This window comes from Schistocerca serialis, chromosome 5, assembly GCF_023864345.2.
Source record: "Schistocerca serialis cubense isolate TAMUIC-IGC-003099 chromosome 5, iqSchSeri2.2, whole genome shotgun sequence".
Lineage (NCBI taxonomy): Eukaryota > Metazoa > Arthropoda > Insecta > Orthoptera > Acrididae > Schistocerca > Schistocerca serialis.
The window spans coordinates 567,343,781-567,356,494 of NC_064642.1; the positions used below are offsets into that span (position 1 = coordinate 567,343,781).

Genomic DNA, 12,714 nt, shown 5'->3' on the forward strand with positions numbered 1-12,714 from the left:
GCACTAATGGTGAGTACAGTCATACTACCACTCAGGTATCTCTGTTTTGTTTAAGCACACAGCAGATTTTCCACCTCTCATCTCAGCAGCTTTTCATAGTTTTGGTTGCTAAGTTGCGCAGGGGCATTTTGTCTGTTGTGGAGCCATTTTGTTGAATTCGATTTTGCTTTACATCTTACAGTGCATCAGGATTGGCATAAACATTTTTCTCATCAACCGTGCTACAGAGGAATAGACTGTCGAGGTACTAATGAAGAGTGACAGTGAGGATGAATTATTTGATGTTGATGTAAACAATAATTTCCCACATATTCTGAAGGGAACAGTTTTAAGCTGTCTACATCAGGAGGAGTAACACGACAGTCTCATGACATATAACTTTTCTGAGTATTATACCACGTCGTAATGTAAAATACTGCACTGGAGAAGCCAAAGTTTGAGCCATGGTTACAGTGGCCTCCTTTTGGGTCTAATGATGTGCTGTAGTTGTGAGGAGTCATTTACATTTTGTCATTGTCCATCACTGAGCATGACGTTATGTCATAATTTGAAAAGGTCGTAGTTATGATTGATCAGCTGAGGCGAAAGAAGCAGGAACTTTATTATAAAAGGTTGCTGTGGTGGAGGGACTGGAGATCTGCTGTTATCTCTTGCTTCAAGCATTGGTTACTATGATTGGTGCTCACTGGTGAATGAGGCAGTGGAAGCAGTTACTCGCTGGCAGCGATCCAGGTACGTGTTGTTGGTGTGCCCTGTTTGTCTCCAAGGGCTGGCAGCCCGGATGGGGCAAACATGTATCCACTCTCTTTGTTCATATTGTTAGGGTGTTTTATTATTTCTATGGCTTCTCTGATCTAGTGTTTCATCAAAGCTGGCTGTTTAGCTAGTATGCAGGTTTCATTAACCAGCTTATGGTTGTAGCCATTGGTCATGAATGTTTTACACAGCCTTTAGAGCTCATGTGTTATGTTTTGAGCATTGCTTACGTGCTGTGCACAGATGTCCAAAGAATGGATAACAGAGTTGTTCTGTGCTGGGTGGTGGCTGGATTGGGTGGGCAAATACTTGCCCACATGTCTAGACTTCTAGCATACTCTGTGTCCAGCAGGAGGGAAACAGGAGCCCACACCTCACTCGTCAATGAGTACCAATCACACTAAACAACGCTTGAAGCAATAGATAACAGCAGATCACTAATCCCTCCACTGGAGCAACCTATTATAATAAAGTTCCTGCTCCTTCCACCTCAAGTGACCAATCATGACTATGATATTTTAAAATTATGATGTAAAGTCATGTATAGTGAGTGGCAGTGACAAAATATAAGTGATTCTTCACAGTTAAAGCACATCGCTAACCCCAGAAAAAAGCCACTGTAACTGTGACCAAAACATTCATTCCTCCAGTACAGTTTTTTACATTATGACGTGGTACGATATTCAGAAAACTTTTATGTCAACTGACTCTGGCTGCGGAAGCCTACACAATTATACTACAGACTCACGTTTCACAACAGATGTAACTGATGGTTCATCTGAATCCGAATAATCTGAAACTGAATGTGTAATGTATAGGAAGAAATCACTGTTTACTGACACATTTGATAGGAACAAAAATGATTTTTGTCCAATTACTCGTGTATTTGAGCCTTGGGGACACAAGGGTCAACTAGGGAAATATCCAATTATTCTGCCATTCTTCATGTTCTTTTTGATAGAAGATACTATGATGACAATTATACAACTGGGGGTTTGTAGTGCTGTGATGTGTACTTTGTTAGTGAAGTACACAAAAGTAAAAATACAGTACACATTGTGACAGACAGACAAAAATAATATATCATCATCTATTTATGACAGGGGATTATTTGAATATCAACAAAAACTATCCATACATCTCCATTTCCATAGCCTAGACGATTTTATTACACAATTATACATGAAGCTTATCGTTTTCATATACTTTCATTAACTGTTCAGGCCCACACCCATCTTGTCCTTTGTGACCTTCTACAAGAGAATTTTTGTGCCAAAAGTAGACAAGAAAAGATGAACATTTCGGAGAATATATCTTTATTTCAAAGGTTACATTAAAGTTACAAAAATATTACTAACTGCATGAGAGAGAACTATGTCGTCCATTTCTGAAGGACAAGTTATCGAAAATTTAAGAAATGCATTATCAAATTTCCAACAGGATGAGAGCTGTACTGCAGATCTACTGTTTACATAGTGTACCTATTTCAGATAAGCAATCTCTCCTCCTCCAGTGATAAAGTACTTATTAGCAAGTGAAAAATCATTCATATAGCTGCCAAAGAAGTCTCATGATACAATGAAAATTGAAACATTGTTAATGTAGTTTATAATGAATGCCAATATCTGAGAACAGTGTCACAGACAATCAGTGTATTTTGTTCACCATATAAAGTAACAGGAAGCTTTTGACTACAAAGGTACCCATAAATGAAAACTATTATTGAGGGCTTTCATAACTCATGCATAATGAAACAATATAGTCTGCACACAACAGAATGTAACCAACAATATGTGTTACAAACATAAAAATCCAAATTCCTTATTTCATTATTTTGTAGAGTGAAGTATACATACAGTACAATAGATATTACTGATGTGTAGCCATGGAAGCACGCTGAACTACTGGTGTGTTGGAAGTAACACGTAACTATCAGAATCGGATACCAAAAGCACATCAGAAACTACTGAAGGAAAAGCCATGTTCACATCCCCGTGGATTTGTAATAATCATTAACCAGCATGCAACCCTCAATGCAAGAAACCAATCTTTACACATGTAACTATGTTCCACTCGGCAGTGACGAATCTTACAACAGTACCAGGAGACAACATGGACAGCACTCCAGAAATATTCAGCACTGGGCAAAGCAGGCCACTCAGGTAGCCCCAGCCCAGATAGAAGTCCACACACAGATTACTATACATTATACAATAATGATACAGAGTTCAACTCAGAATATAGCAAGCATGTCTGCAGCAGCCAAAAGGTTAAATGCATGTTTCACTTTTGGGGGCAACTCTAAAGCACTTAGAGCAATATCTGGCAAATAAGGTGGACGATGGAGCACAAGAATGCATTTGTCTGCTAAAAACACAGACAGGGCTCTGGTGCATCTTCTTGGTGCAGAATCTGTAAGTTTTTCTTCCCCAAATCTGGTCTTCTTTACTCTTTCCCTCCACTAAATTACGACTACTACTACAGTATTTCTGATTACTGGTTTGACCTTCATGCTCCTGTTCAGTCATAATAACAGACTTGAAATCAACAAAAGACATCAGCCTTTCCTTTAGGTCTGACTTGCTCATTTGTGCTTTTTTCATTCTTGGTGATCAAGGAGTCTTCCATTGCATCAACTGATGAACTGTTTCGGAGCCGTATAGAAAAACCTGTACTTCATCACCTGTAATGACATCTGAAAGCAAAGCTCGTTGTTCTGAGAGTTGTTCCATGATGTCAGCACAAATGTTTTTACCACTGTCTTTCTGTTTCAGAGTGAGGGTTTATGGGAGCAATGCTGCACAAGAAATTGTTCTTATTCTCTAAATGATTAATGGAAAATCTCATATAAAGATGTTAGAATTTGTTCTTATTCTCTCTTTGTTTTTACCATGATAGTGGTCAACTGAACACTCAGATGTCAATCTTCCTGCACAATGTCATTAATTTTCTAAACTTTTCCTTCAGTTCATGCAATCACAGGTCCATTAGGATGTTCATCATCTTCAAATTCTTCCCAAACTTCAGAAAACAGTTCGTGCATTGAAAAACTCATTCACATGGTATATTACCAAACACCCCCTTTAATGTTTGAAATCATTATGCCTGCACTTTTTTAAATTACAGGAGACATTTTAGGTTAATGCACAACTCAACTTTTAAATGAACCAGGACTATGGCACTAACATCTACATCTACATCTACATCTATACTCCGTGAGCCACCTTGCGGTGTGTGGCGGAGGGTACTTATTGTACCACTATCTGATCCCCCCTTCCCTGTTCCATTCACGAATTGTGCGTGGGAAGAACGACTGCTTGTAAGTCTCCGTATTTGCTCTAATTTCTCGGATCTTTTCGTTGTGATCATTACGCGAGATATATGTGGGCGGTAGTAATATGTTGCCCATCTCTTCCCGGAATGTGCTCTCTCGTAATTTCGATAATAAACCTCTCCGTATTGCGTAACGCCTTTCTTGAAGTGTCCGCCACTGGAGCTTGTTCAGCATCTCCGTAACGCTCTCGCGCTGACTAAATGTCCCCATGACGAATCGCGCTGCTTTTCGCTGGATCATGTCTATCTCTTCTATTAATCCAACCTGGTAAGGGTCCCATACTGATGAGCAATACTCAAGAATCGGACGAACAAGCGTTTTGTAAGCTACTTCTTTCGTCGATGAGTCACATTTTCTTAGAATTCTTCCTATGAATCTCAACCTGGCGCCTGCTTTTCCCACTATTTGTTTTATGTGATCATTCCACTTCAGATCGCTCCGGATAGTAACTCCTAAGTATTTTACGGTCGTTACCGCTTCCAATGATTTACCACCTATGGCATAATCGTACTGGAATGGATTTCTGCCCCTATGTATGCGCATTATATTACATTTATCTACGTTTAGGGAAAGCTGCCAGCTGTCGCACCATGCATTAATCCTCTGCAGGTCCTCCTGGAGTACGTACGAGTCTTCTGATGTTGCTACTTTCTTGTAGACAACCGTGTCATCTGCAAATAGCCTCACGGAGCTACCGATGTTGTCAACTAAGTCATTTATGTATATTGTAAACAATAAAGGTCCTATCACGCTTCCCTGCGGTACTCCCGAAATTACCTCTACATCTGCAGATTTTGAACCGTTAAGAATGACATGTTGTGTTCTTTCTTCTAGGAAATCCTGAATCCAATCACAAACCTGGTCCGATATTCCGTAAGCTCGTATTTTTTTCACTAAACGTAAGTGCGGAACCGTATCAAATGCCTTCCTGAAGTCCAGGAATACGGCATCAATCTGCTCACCAGTGTCTACGGCACTGTGAATTTCTTGGGCAAATAGGGCGAGCTGAGTTTCACATGATCTCTGTTTGCGGAATCCATGTTGGTTATGATGAAGGAGATTTGTATTATCTAAGAACGTCATAATACGAGAACACGAAACATGTTCCATTATTCTACAACAGATTGACGTAAGCGAAATAGGCCTATAATTATTCGCATCTGATTTATGGCCCTTCTTGAAAATGGGAACGACCTGCGCTTTCTTCCAGTCGCTAGGTACTTTACGTTCTTCCAGCGATCTACGATAAATTGCTGATAGAAAGGGGGCAAGTTCTTTAGCATAATCACTGTAGAATCTTAAGGGTATCTCGTCTGGTCCGGATGCTTTTCCGCTACTAAGTGATAGCAGTTGTTTTTCAATTCCGATATCGTTTATTTCAATATTTTCCATTTTGGCGTCCGTGCGAAGGCTGAAGTCAGGGACCGTGTTACGATTTTCCGCAGTGAAACAGTTTCGGAACACTGAATTCAGTATTTCTGCCTTTCTTCGGTCGTCCTCTGTTTCGGTGCCATCGTGGTCAACGAGTGACTGAATAGGGGATTTAGATCCGCTTACCGATTTTACATATGACCAAAACTTTTTAGGGTTCTTGTTTAGATTGTTTGCCAATGTTTTATGTTCGAATTCGTTGAATGCTTCTCTCATTGCTCTCTTTACGCTCTTTTTCGCTTCGTTCAGCTTTTCCTTATCAGCTATGATTCGACTACTCTTAAACCTATGATGAAGCTTTCTTTGTTTCCGTAGTAACACACTGTACAATCACAGTTCAAAAGCTAACTGAAGCAGACAGAGAGGTGAAATAATGGTTGGTAGCTCCAGAAATATCAAGTTCAGCTACATTCAAATACCAAACTCATCTCATGTTTCTGCACTGAAGACATGCTGTCACATTAATCAGTTATCACATCTCGTATTTTTACCAAACATTGCTAGGGACAAAGTATCAACATGAAATTTCTGTTCTGTGACCTTTATGCCTGCTTCATCATTTAAGCTGTTTGGATTTTACACCACAAAAATACTGTAGAACTTCACAAGTGGGCATCTGCAACATGGTATATGCTCAATTCGTTACTCATCTCGTTGTGCCTCATACTACAGCGCCCTGATGGTGTCACTCCCTTTTCACTTCCCTGCTTATTATTCCTCCAAGTTTCTGACATTGCTGTTCTTTGTATCAAGATTCCTTTCACTTCTTTCATATCAATGCTTTCCTTCTTCTTCTTCTTCTTGCGTTGCGGCCTCTGTAGGACCACAGCCAGCTCCTTCACGGACTGCATTTTCCTCTTCTTCTTCCAGAACCTCTTCATTCTTTCTCTTCTTCTCTCCCGCTCTTCCTCCGAGATCTTCAGTGTCCTTTTCTCCTGTTGTCTCCACTGGAGACACTCTAATCTTTTCCTGTATTGTTCTCTGTCATTGATCTCCGGCATATTGTTCGATGTATATTTGTTCCTCCAATTTTCCTTTCCTTCGACCTTGATCCCCAATTCCAACCACTCCTCCTGAAGTTTGACAACCAACTTGGTTCCTGTCTTTCCCCTTGTCCTCCCTGTTGTTTCCCACACTGTATTTGTCATTCTGTCCATACTCATCCTAATTACATGTCCAGCTAACCTTGCCCTTTTGAGTCTGATTTCCTCGGATATTGTTCTCATGCTCCGGTACAGTTCTTCCCTAGGTCTTCGCATCTATCTCTCTCCACCTCTTTTGGGACCTAGTATTTTTCTCTCTTCTTTCTCTAGTTTTTCCGCCCCATTTCTTCCTGGTGTCATCGTCTCAGCAGCATATAATACTGCATTCCTCACCGTTGCCTTGTAGTGGCGTATCTTTGCCTCTGTGGATATATTCTTTTTATTGTATATTTCTCTCATCATACAGAAGGCTGACCCCATCATCTTTATCATCTCTGTTATTCCCTCCTCACTCCTGTTCCTTCCTGTTATAAATTATCCCAGGTATTTAAATTTGTCCACCATTTGCACAGTGCCTTCCGATGTTTCCCTTTTCCTTTCTTTATTTCATTTTTTCAGTTTCTTGATTGAATTTTCTCATTTTGCGATTACCAAAGAAGTGATCTGTTTCACTTGCTAAATACATTCTACAGCGAAGATTGTATAAATATTTATTTATTTAAAATGATTGGTTTTGACAGACACAAGGTGCTATATATTTTTAGATATTTTAGTTATGACAGAGCTTTTATAATGTGCTGATTTTTATCCACATAACAACTTGGTGTGAAGTCCTATGTACAATGAACATGTTTCATAACAAAAAGATTTTTTCAGGTTTGTGAAGGTACAGTTCCACTTTCATTTTTTGTACTGCCAAACTGAAACTTGAATGTCAAATATTATGTCTTAAATCATGTTATGAGATGTATTCTATTTATATGCACTTTCTTACAGACTTCAAGATGAAAGCACAGTTTGTCGAACCTGGTTGTTTTGAATAAACAAACATTTATGCACTCTTGGCTCTTGAATGTTTCTTTTTCAGTTTCTGTTGTTTTCCTTCCTCCTGACCTTCACATCTCAGCTAGTTTTTACTTTTCTTTTTTCTTTACCACTTTATTATCTGCACATCTACTCCCATAGTACTTCCCTCCCAAGATTTATGCATTATGGACTGTTGAAGCTACCACTTCTAATTTTCAGATTATCAAGAATTAATCTATTGCTCGTATCTCACTGCAGGTTCCTCTCAACCCTGAGCATTCTCTTTCATCTGATCCAATACTGACTGGTTTTTATGGGCAATTCTTAAATCCTCTGAAACTTTCCCTTATTTACTGGAAATGCAACATTTATTTCAAAAAGATACACCACTCCTGTCAATTTATTTTACAGTTTTCTTTCTTTCCAGGTGTATAAGTAATGTTTTTTTGTTATTAATATCTACAATGTGCTACTAAAGAAAATATTAACTGCAAGTTTATATTAAATCTTTTAGTTTTCTTTCAAAGAATTGCTAATCCTATTGAAATATAAAAAAATGAGAAGACATTTTTAAAAGAACAAGGCTGTCTTGAGTGATTAATAAAAAGTACCATGATGTGGAACAATGGGACACTAGGAACATAATGAACAAAAATATTCATCAGATTATTTAGAAGCAGCACTGCCAAGTGCTGATTCAGTTGCCAAAGAAGAATTGAAGTATGGCATCTTTTATTTTTAAATTCTTATCAGAACACACTTTTGGTTAGTAACACAAATGAAACTATGGTTATTAGCTTTCTCTTCATTTAGAGGTGGTAAATGCAGTGTAACTTGTATGAAATGTAAATTCAATTTAAAAAACTGCTAAAGTCACAATGTGACTTAGTCTGAGCAGTATGTACATCCAGGACATGCAGTTCCCAGTATCACTATTATAAATGCATAAAAATGGGACTTCGTATACACAGCACCCTTTTCTGGGAGAAAAGAGAAAATAGTTGGGAGACACTGGTATAGGGTCCAGATTATAATTCATGGTGTGGAGAACTATGTGCCTAAAAATGGATTAAGGATGGAAAAGAACCACCTTGGTTTAACATCGAAATCTGGAAAATGCTGAGGAAGCAAAGGTTGTGACACTCTTAGTTCAAAAGAAAATGCGCAAATGACACCACATAGGTTAACAGAGATTTGTGAGTCTCTGAAAAAATCTGTGTGTGATGAATATAATAACTCACCAACATACATTATCGAAAGATCTGTCCGAGAAAATTCTAGCCCTAAGTAAAATCAGTAAGCTGGGCTATGGCTTTCATCCTTTCACTCAATCAGTCTGGTCTGGCAGTTGAAGATAGCAAAATGGAAAGCTGAAGTTTTAAATTTCACATTTAAGAAATTGTTCATACAGGAGAATCATACAAACATATCATTGTTTGACAATCAAACACACTCCTGTATGGTTGTCATAGTAATAAGCATCTCAGCAGTACAGAAACAACTGAATGAGTTGAAAACAATTAAGTTGCCAGGTCCAGATGGAATCCCAATTCAGTTTTACAAAGAGAATTCTATGGCATTGCCCCATTACATAGCTTGCATCTATTGTGAATCTTTGCCCTGGCGCAAAGTCCCAAGTAATTGGAAAAAAGTGCAGGTGACTCCCATTGTAAATGAAGAGTTAAAGAAAAGACCTGCAAAATTATAAATTAATATCCTTAACATTGGTTTGCTGCATAATCCTTGAATATATTTTCAATTTGAATGTAATACATTTTCTAGAGACTGAGAAGCTTATATCCATGAATCAGCAGTTTTAGAAAACATCCCTTGGGCCAAAATCAGCTTGTTCTTTTCTCACATGACATACTGCTAACTATGGATGAAGAGCCATGGGCAGGTGCCACATTTCTAGATTTCCAGGAAGCATTTGACACAGTGCCCCAGTGTAAACTGTTAACAAAGGTATGAGCATATCGAATAGGTTCCCAGATATGTGAATGGCTTCTATTATTTTCTATATACTCAAATGCTCTGTTGGGCACGGTGGGCAGCATCTGCAGCTGTCTGCTGACACTGCTGTGGTGTGCAGGAATGTGTCGAAGTTGAGTGAATGTAGGAGGATACAAGATGGCTTAGACAAAATTTCTAGTTGATTTTTCTAAATACAGAAAAATGTAAGTTAACGCGGATTAGTAGGAAAAACAAACCCATAATGCTCAGATACAACATTAGTAGTGTGCTGCTTGACACGGTCATGTCATTTAAACCTGGGCATAATGGTGCAAAGCAATGCAAAATGGAATGAGCATGTGAGAGAATTGTGGTAGGGAAGGCAAATGGTCAACTTTGGTTTATTGGGAGAATTTTGGGAAAATGTGAGTCATCTGTAAAGGAGACCACATACAGGATGCTAGTGTGACCTATTCTTGAGTATTGCTTGAGTGTTTGGGATCCACACTAGATCAGATTAAAGGAAGATATCAAAATAATTCAGAGATTGGCTGCTAGATTTGTTACCGGTGGGTTCGAACAACATGCAAGTGTTATGAAGATGCTCAGGAACTGAAATGGGAATCCCTGGAGGGAAGGTGATGTTCCTTTGAGGAACACTGAGAACTGGCATTTGGAGATGTCTGCAGAAGATTCTGCTATTGCCAGCATACATTTCACATAAGGATGACAAAGATATGTGAAATTAAGGCTCCTACAAAGGCAAATAGACAGTCCTTTGCCCCTTACAGTATTTGTGAGTGAAACATGAAAGGAAATAGGTCACCTCACCAGGTTTATTAAAGGAGAAACTGAGGAAAACTAAGGTCAGTAGTGACACAGAGAGACCTCCAACCAAGTCTAAAGAAAAATTCTGTAGCTTACCTAAAGTTCAAACACAGCAACATATTACGTAATACACACAAAATGCAAAATCACCACAAACCCTTTTTTTTCACTGCAAACTTTTTCGAATTTCACATTGTATCTTACTTCCATGTAAACATCACATTAACTACAACCATTAAGGAAATGATAACCACATCATCATGAACCTGACATATAAAGCTATAGGTAACACAAAAATGATTTTTCTTTAACCGGATAGTTCCTGTAAAATCGTTTGAGAAAGATTGATTCTGTCATCACCAACCTGCCAAAACGTGGCAAATGCCATTGGGGTACCCTTCCGAACAAAGAAATGAACTTCTCCTAGGTTTCGGGCGAAAATTGGTGATTATACATCGGCCAATGTATCCTGCATGGACTGTAACTAGCACATGTACAGGTTACCCTCTACCACACACTATATGATGGCTTGTGAAGTATGCATGTAGAGAGGAGTGGAGGGAGAAATAAATGAGATCCTAAGTTAAGGAGGACACATCTGTTTGTGTGATACTGATGTATGACCCCTTTAGTTTTGTGATAGTTACATGAAAGGCTATGATTACAAGTTCTGCAGCTCCCTCCCGCTTTCACCAACGAAGAAACATTGTTCTGAACTCTATGAGTCCTATGTTCTGTTTTATATTTCTATAAGCAATACTGTGTGTTTTGCCTCTTGAAGGTAAGAACTGGGCAATATTTCAATTAGTCTTAATAGAAGCAACATTTTAGGTTTCAGAAACAAAATAAAAAAAGGTATGGGCAATTAAAGTGAACATGAGAGGACTGTAGTTGACAACACTTCACTCACATGTCTAATAGACAGTAATATGACAAAATGAATACTGAGATCTTGAAATAACAATTACAACATATCAATAACAGTCATAATGTAACATTAAGATACCCAGAACACTGTATCCAAAGTGGAAAATTTAGCAGTCAATCAAGAATGGATGGAAAAAAATACTGAGTTTCACATCCCGTGAACACCAAGGTGAGCACAAACTCAACTTGACACAGATGGGGAAGGAAATTGGCTGCAACCGTTACAAAGGAATCATTTCAACAATCAACTTTAGCAGAATTTGGGAAAACACGGAAAACTTAAATCTGGGAAGATACAAACAATAACATCGTGTACAAGTAAAACAGATAATTTGATGATGAGTCTATACTAATAAGCAGAGACACAGTGGAAAAGGACAGATGAATTCCTCAACAAACAATGGAAAATCTGGGGTGGAATGTAACAATATTACGAAAAGGATAGTTGCTACTCACCATATAACAGAGATGCTGAGTCACAGATACGCGCAACACAAATGACTCTCAGAAAATGAGCTTTCGGCCAACAAGGCCTTCATCAGAAACACACACACACACACACACACACACACACACACACACACACACACACACACACTCTCTCTCACATACACATACAATTACAACCATCTCTGGCTGGGCCTCAGCAGCCAGAGACTGTGGTCGTGTGTGTGTGTGTGTGTGTGTGTGTGTGTGTGTGTGTTCCCGATGAAGACCTTGTTCGTGGAAAGCACACTTTCTGAAAGTCTTTTTGCTGTGCCTAACTGCAACACAGTATCTCACTTATATGTTGAGTAACAACTATCCTTTTCATAATGTTGTTGAATTCCTCAACATTTTTATGCACACGAATAACAGTATGGAAAAAATTGTTTTACAACTGCAACAGATACTCACTCTTGAAATAATACTCCAGAACTATCATTATAGGAACTGTTGGTGATGGTAATAAAACTACAATGCAGATGAGGGGAATAAAGAACTTTAATCAATGCTAGAAATCAGTTGCCATAAAATTGTGATAGAACACCTACAGCTTTAGAGAACTATTACTGTAGAGTTTTTGTGCCAGCTTCAAATGGTATGGAATGTACTGAAAGCAAACCCATAGAACATTTCTCACAGTAATTGTTGGAAATTGCAACTGTTGATTGCATCCCCAGACTGATTTCTATAGATTCCATAAATAACTTTCACATTTTCTGTCACATGTTTTGTAATTAAATTTGATTCCTAAAAATGTCCTTTTACTTGATGAATGACACATTATCTGCCAAGTAACAGTTTGTAGCAACTTGATAATATTACTGCAAAAGGAATGTGACTTCCTTAGCTTTCATCTAACAACAATATAAAACAGGACAGATTGCTACCCACCACATAGAGGACACGATTGGTGGCAGAAAGGCAGAATGAAAGAAGAATGATGTATATGATTGGCTAAAAGTCTTCTTTCAATGTGCCTGTTAGCTGCTC

The 12,714-nt window shown here is 38.5% G+C and overlaps 1 protein-coding gene across 2 annotated transcripts in view; it reads right to left on the reverse strand.

Annotated features, from left to right (window-relative positions):
• The window catches only part of LOC126481192 (E3 ubiquitin-protein ligase synoviolin), an 88,646-nt gene that overhangs the window by 23,264 nt on the left and 52,668 nt on the right, over positions 1-12,714 (reverse strand). The gene's annotated exons all lie outside the window — the stretch shown is intronic.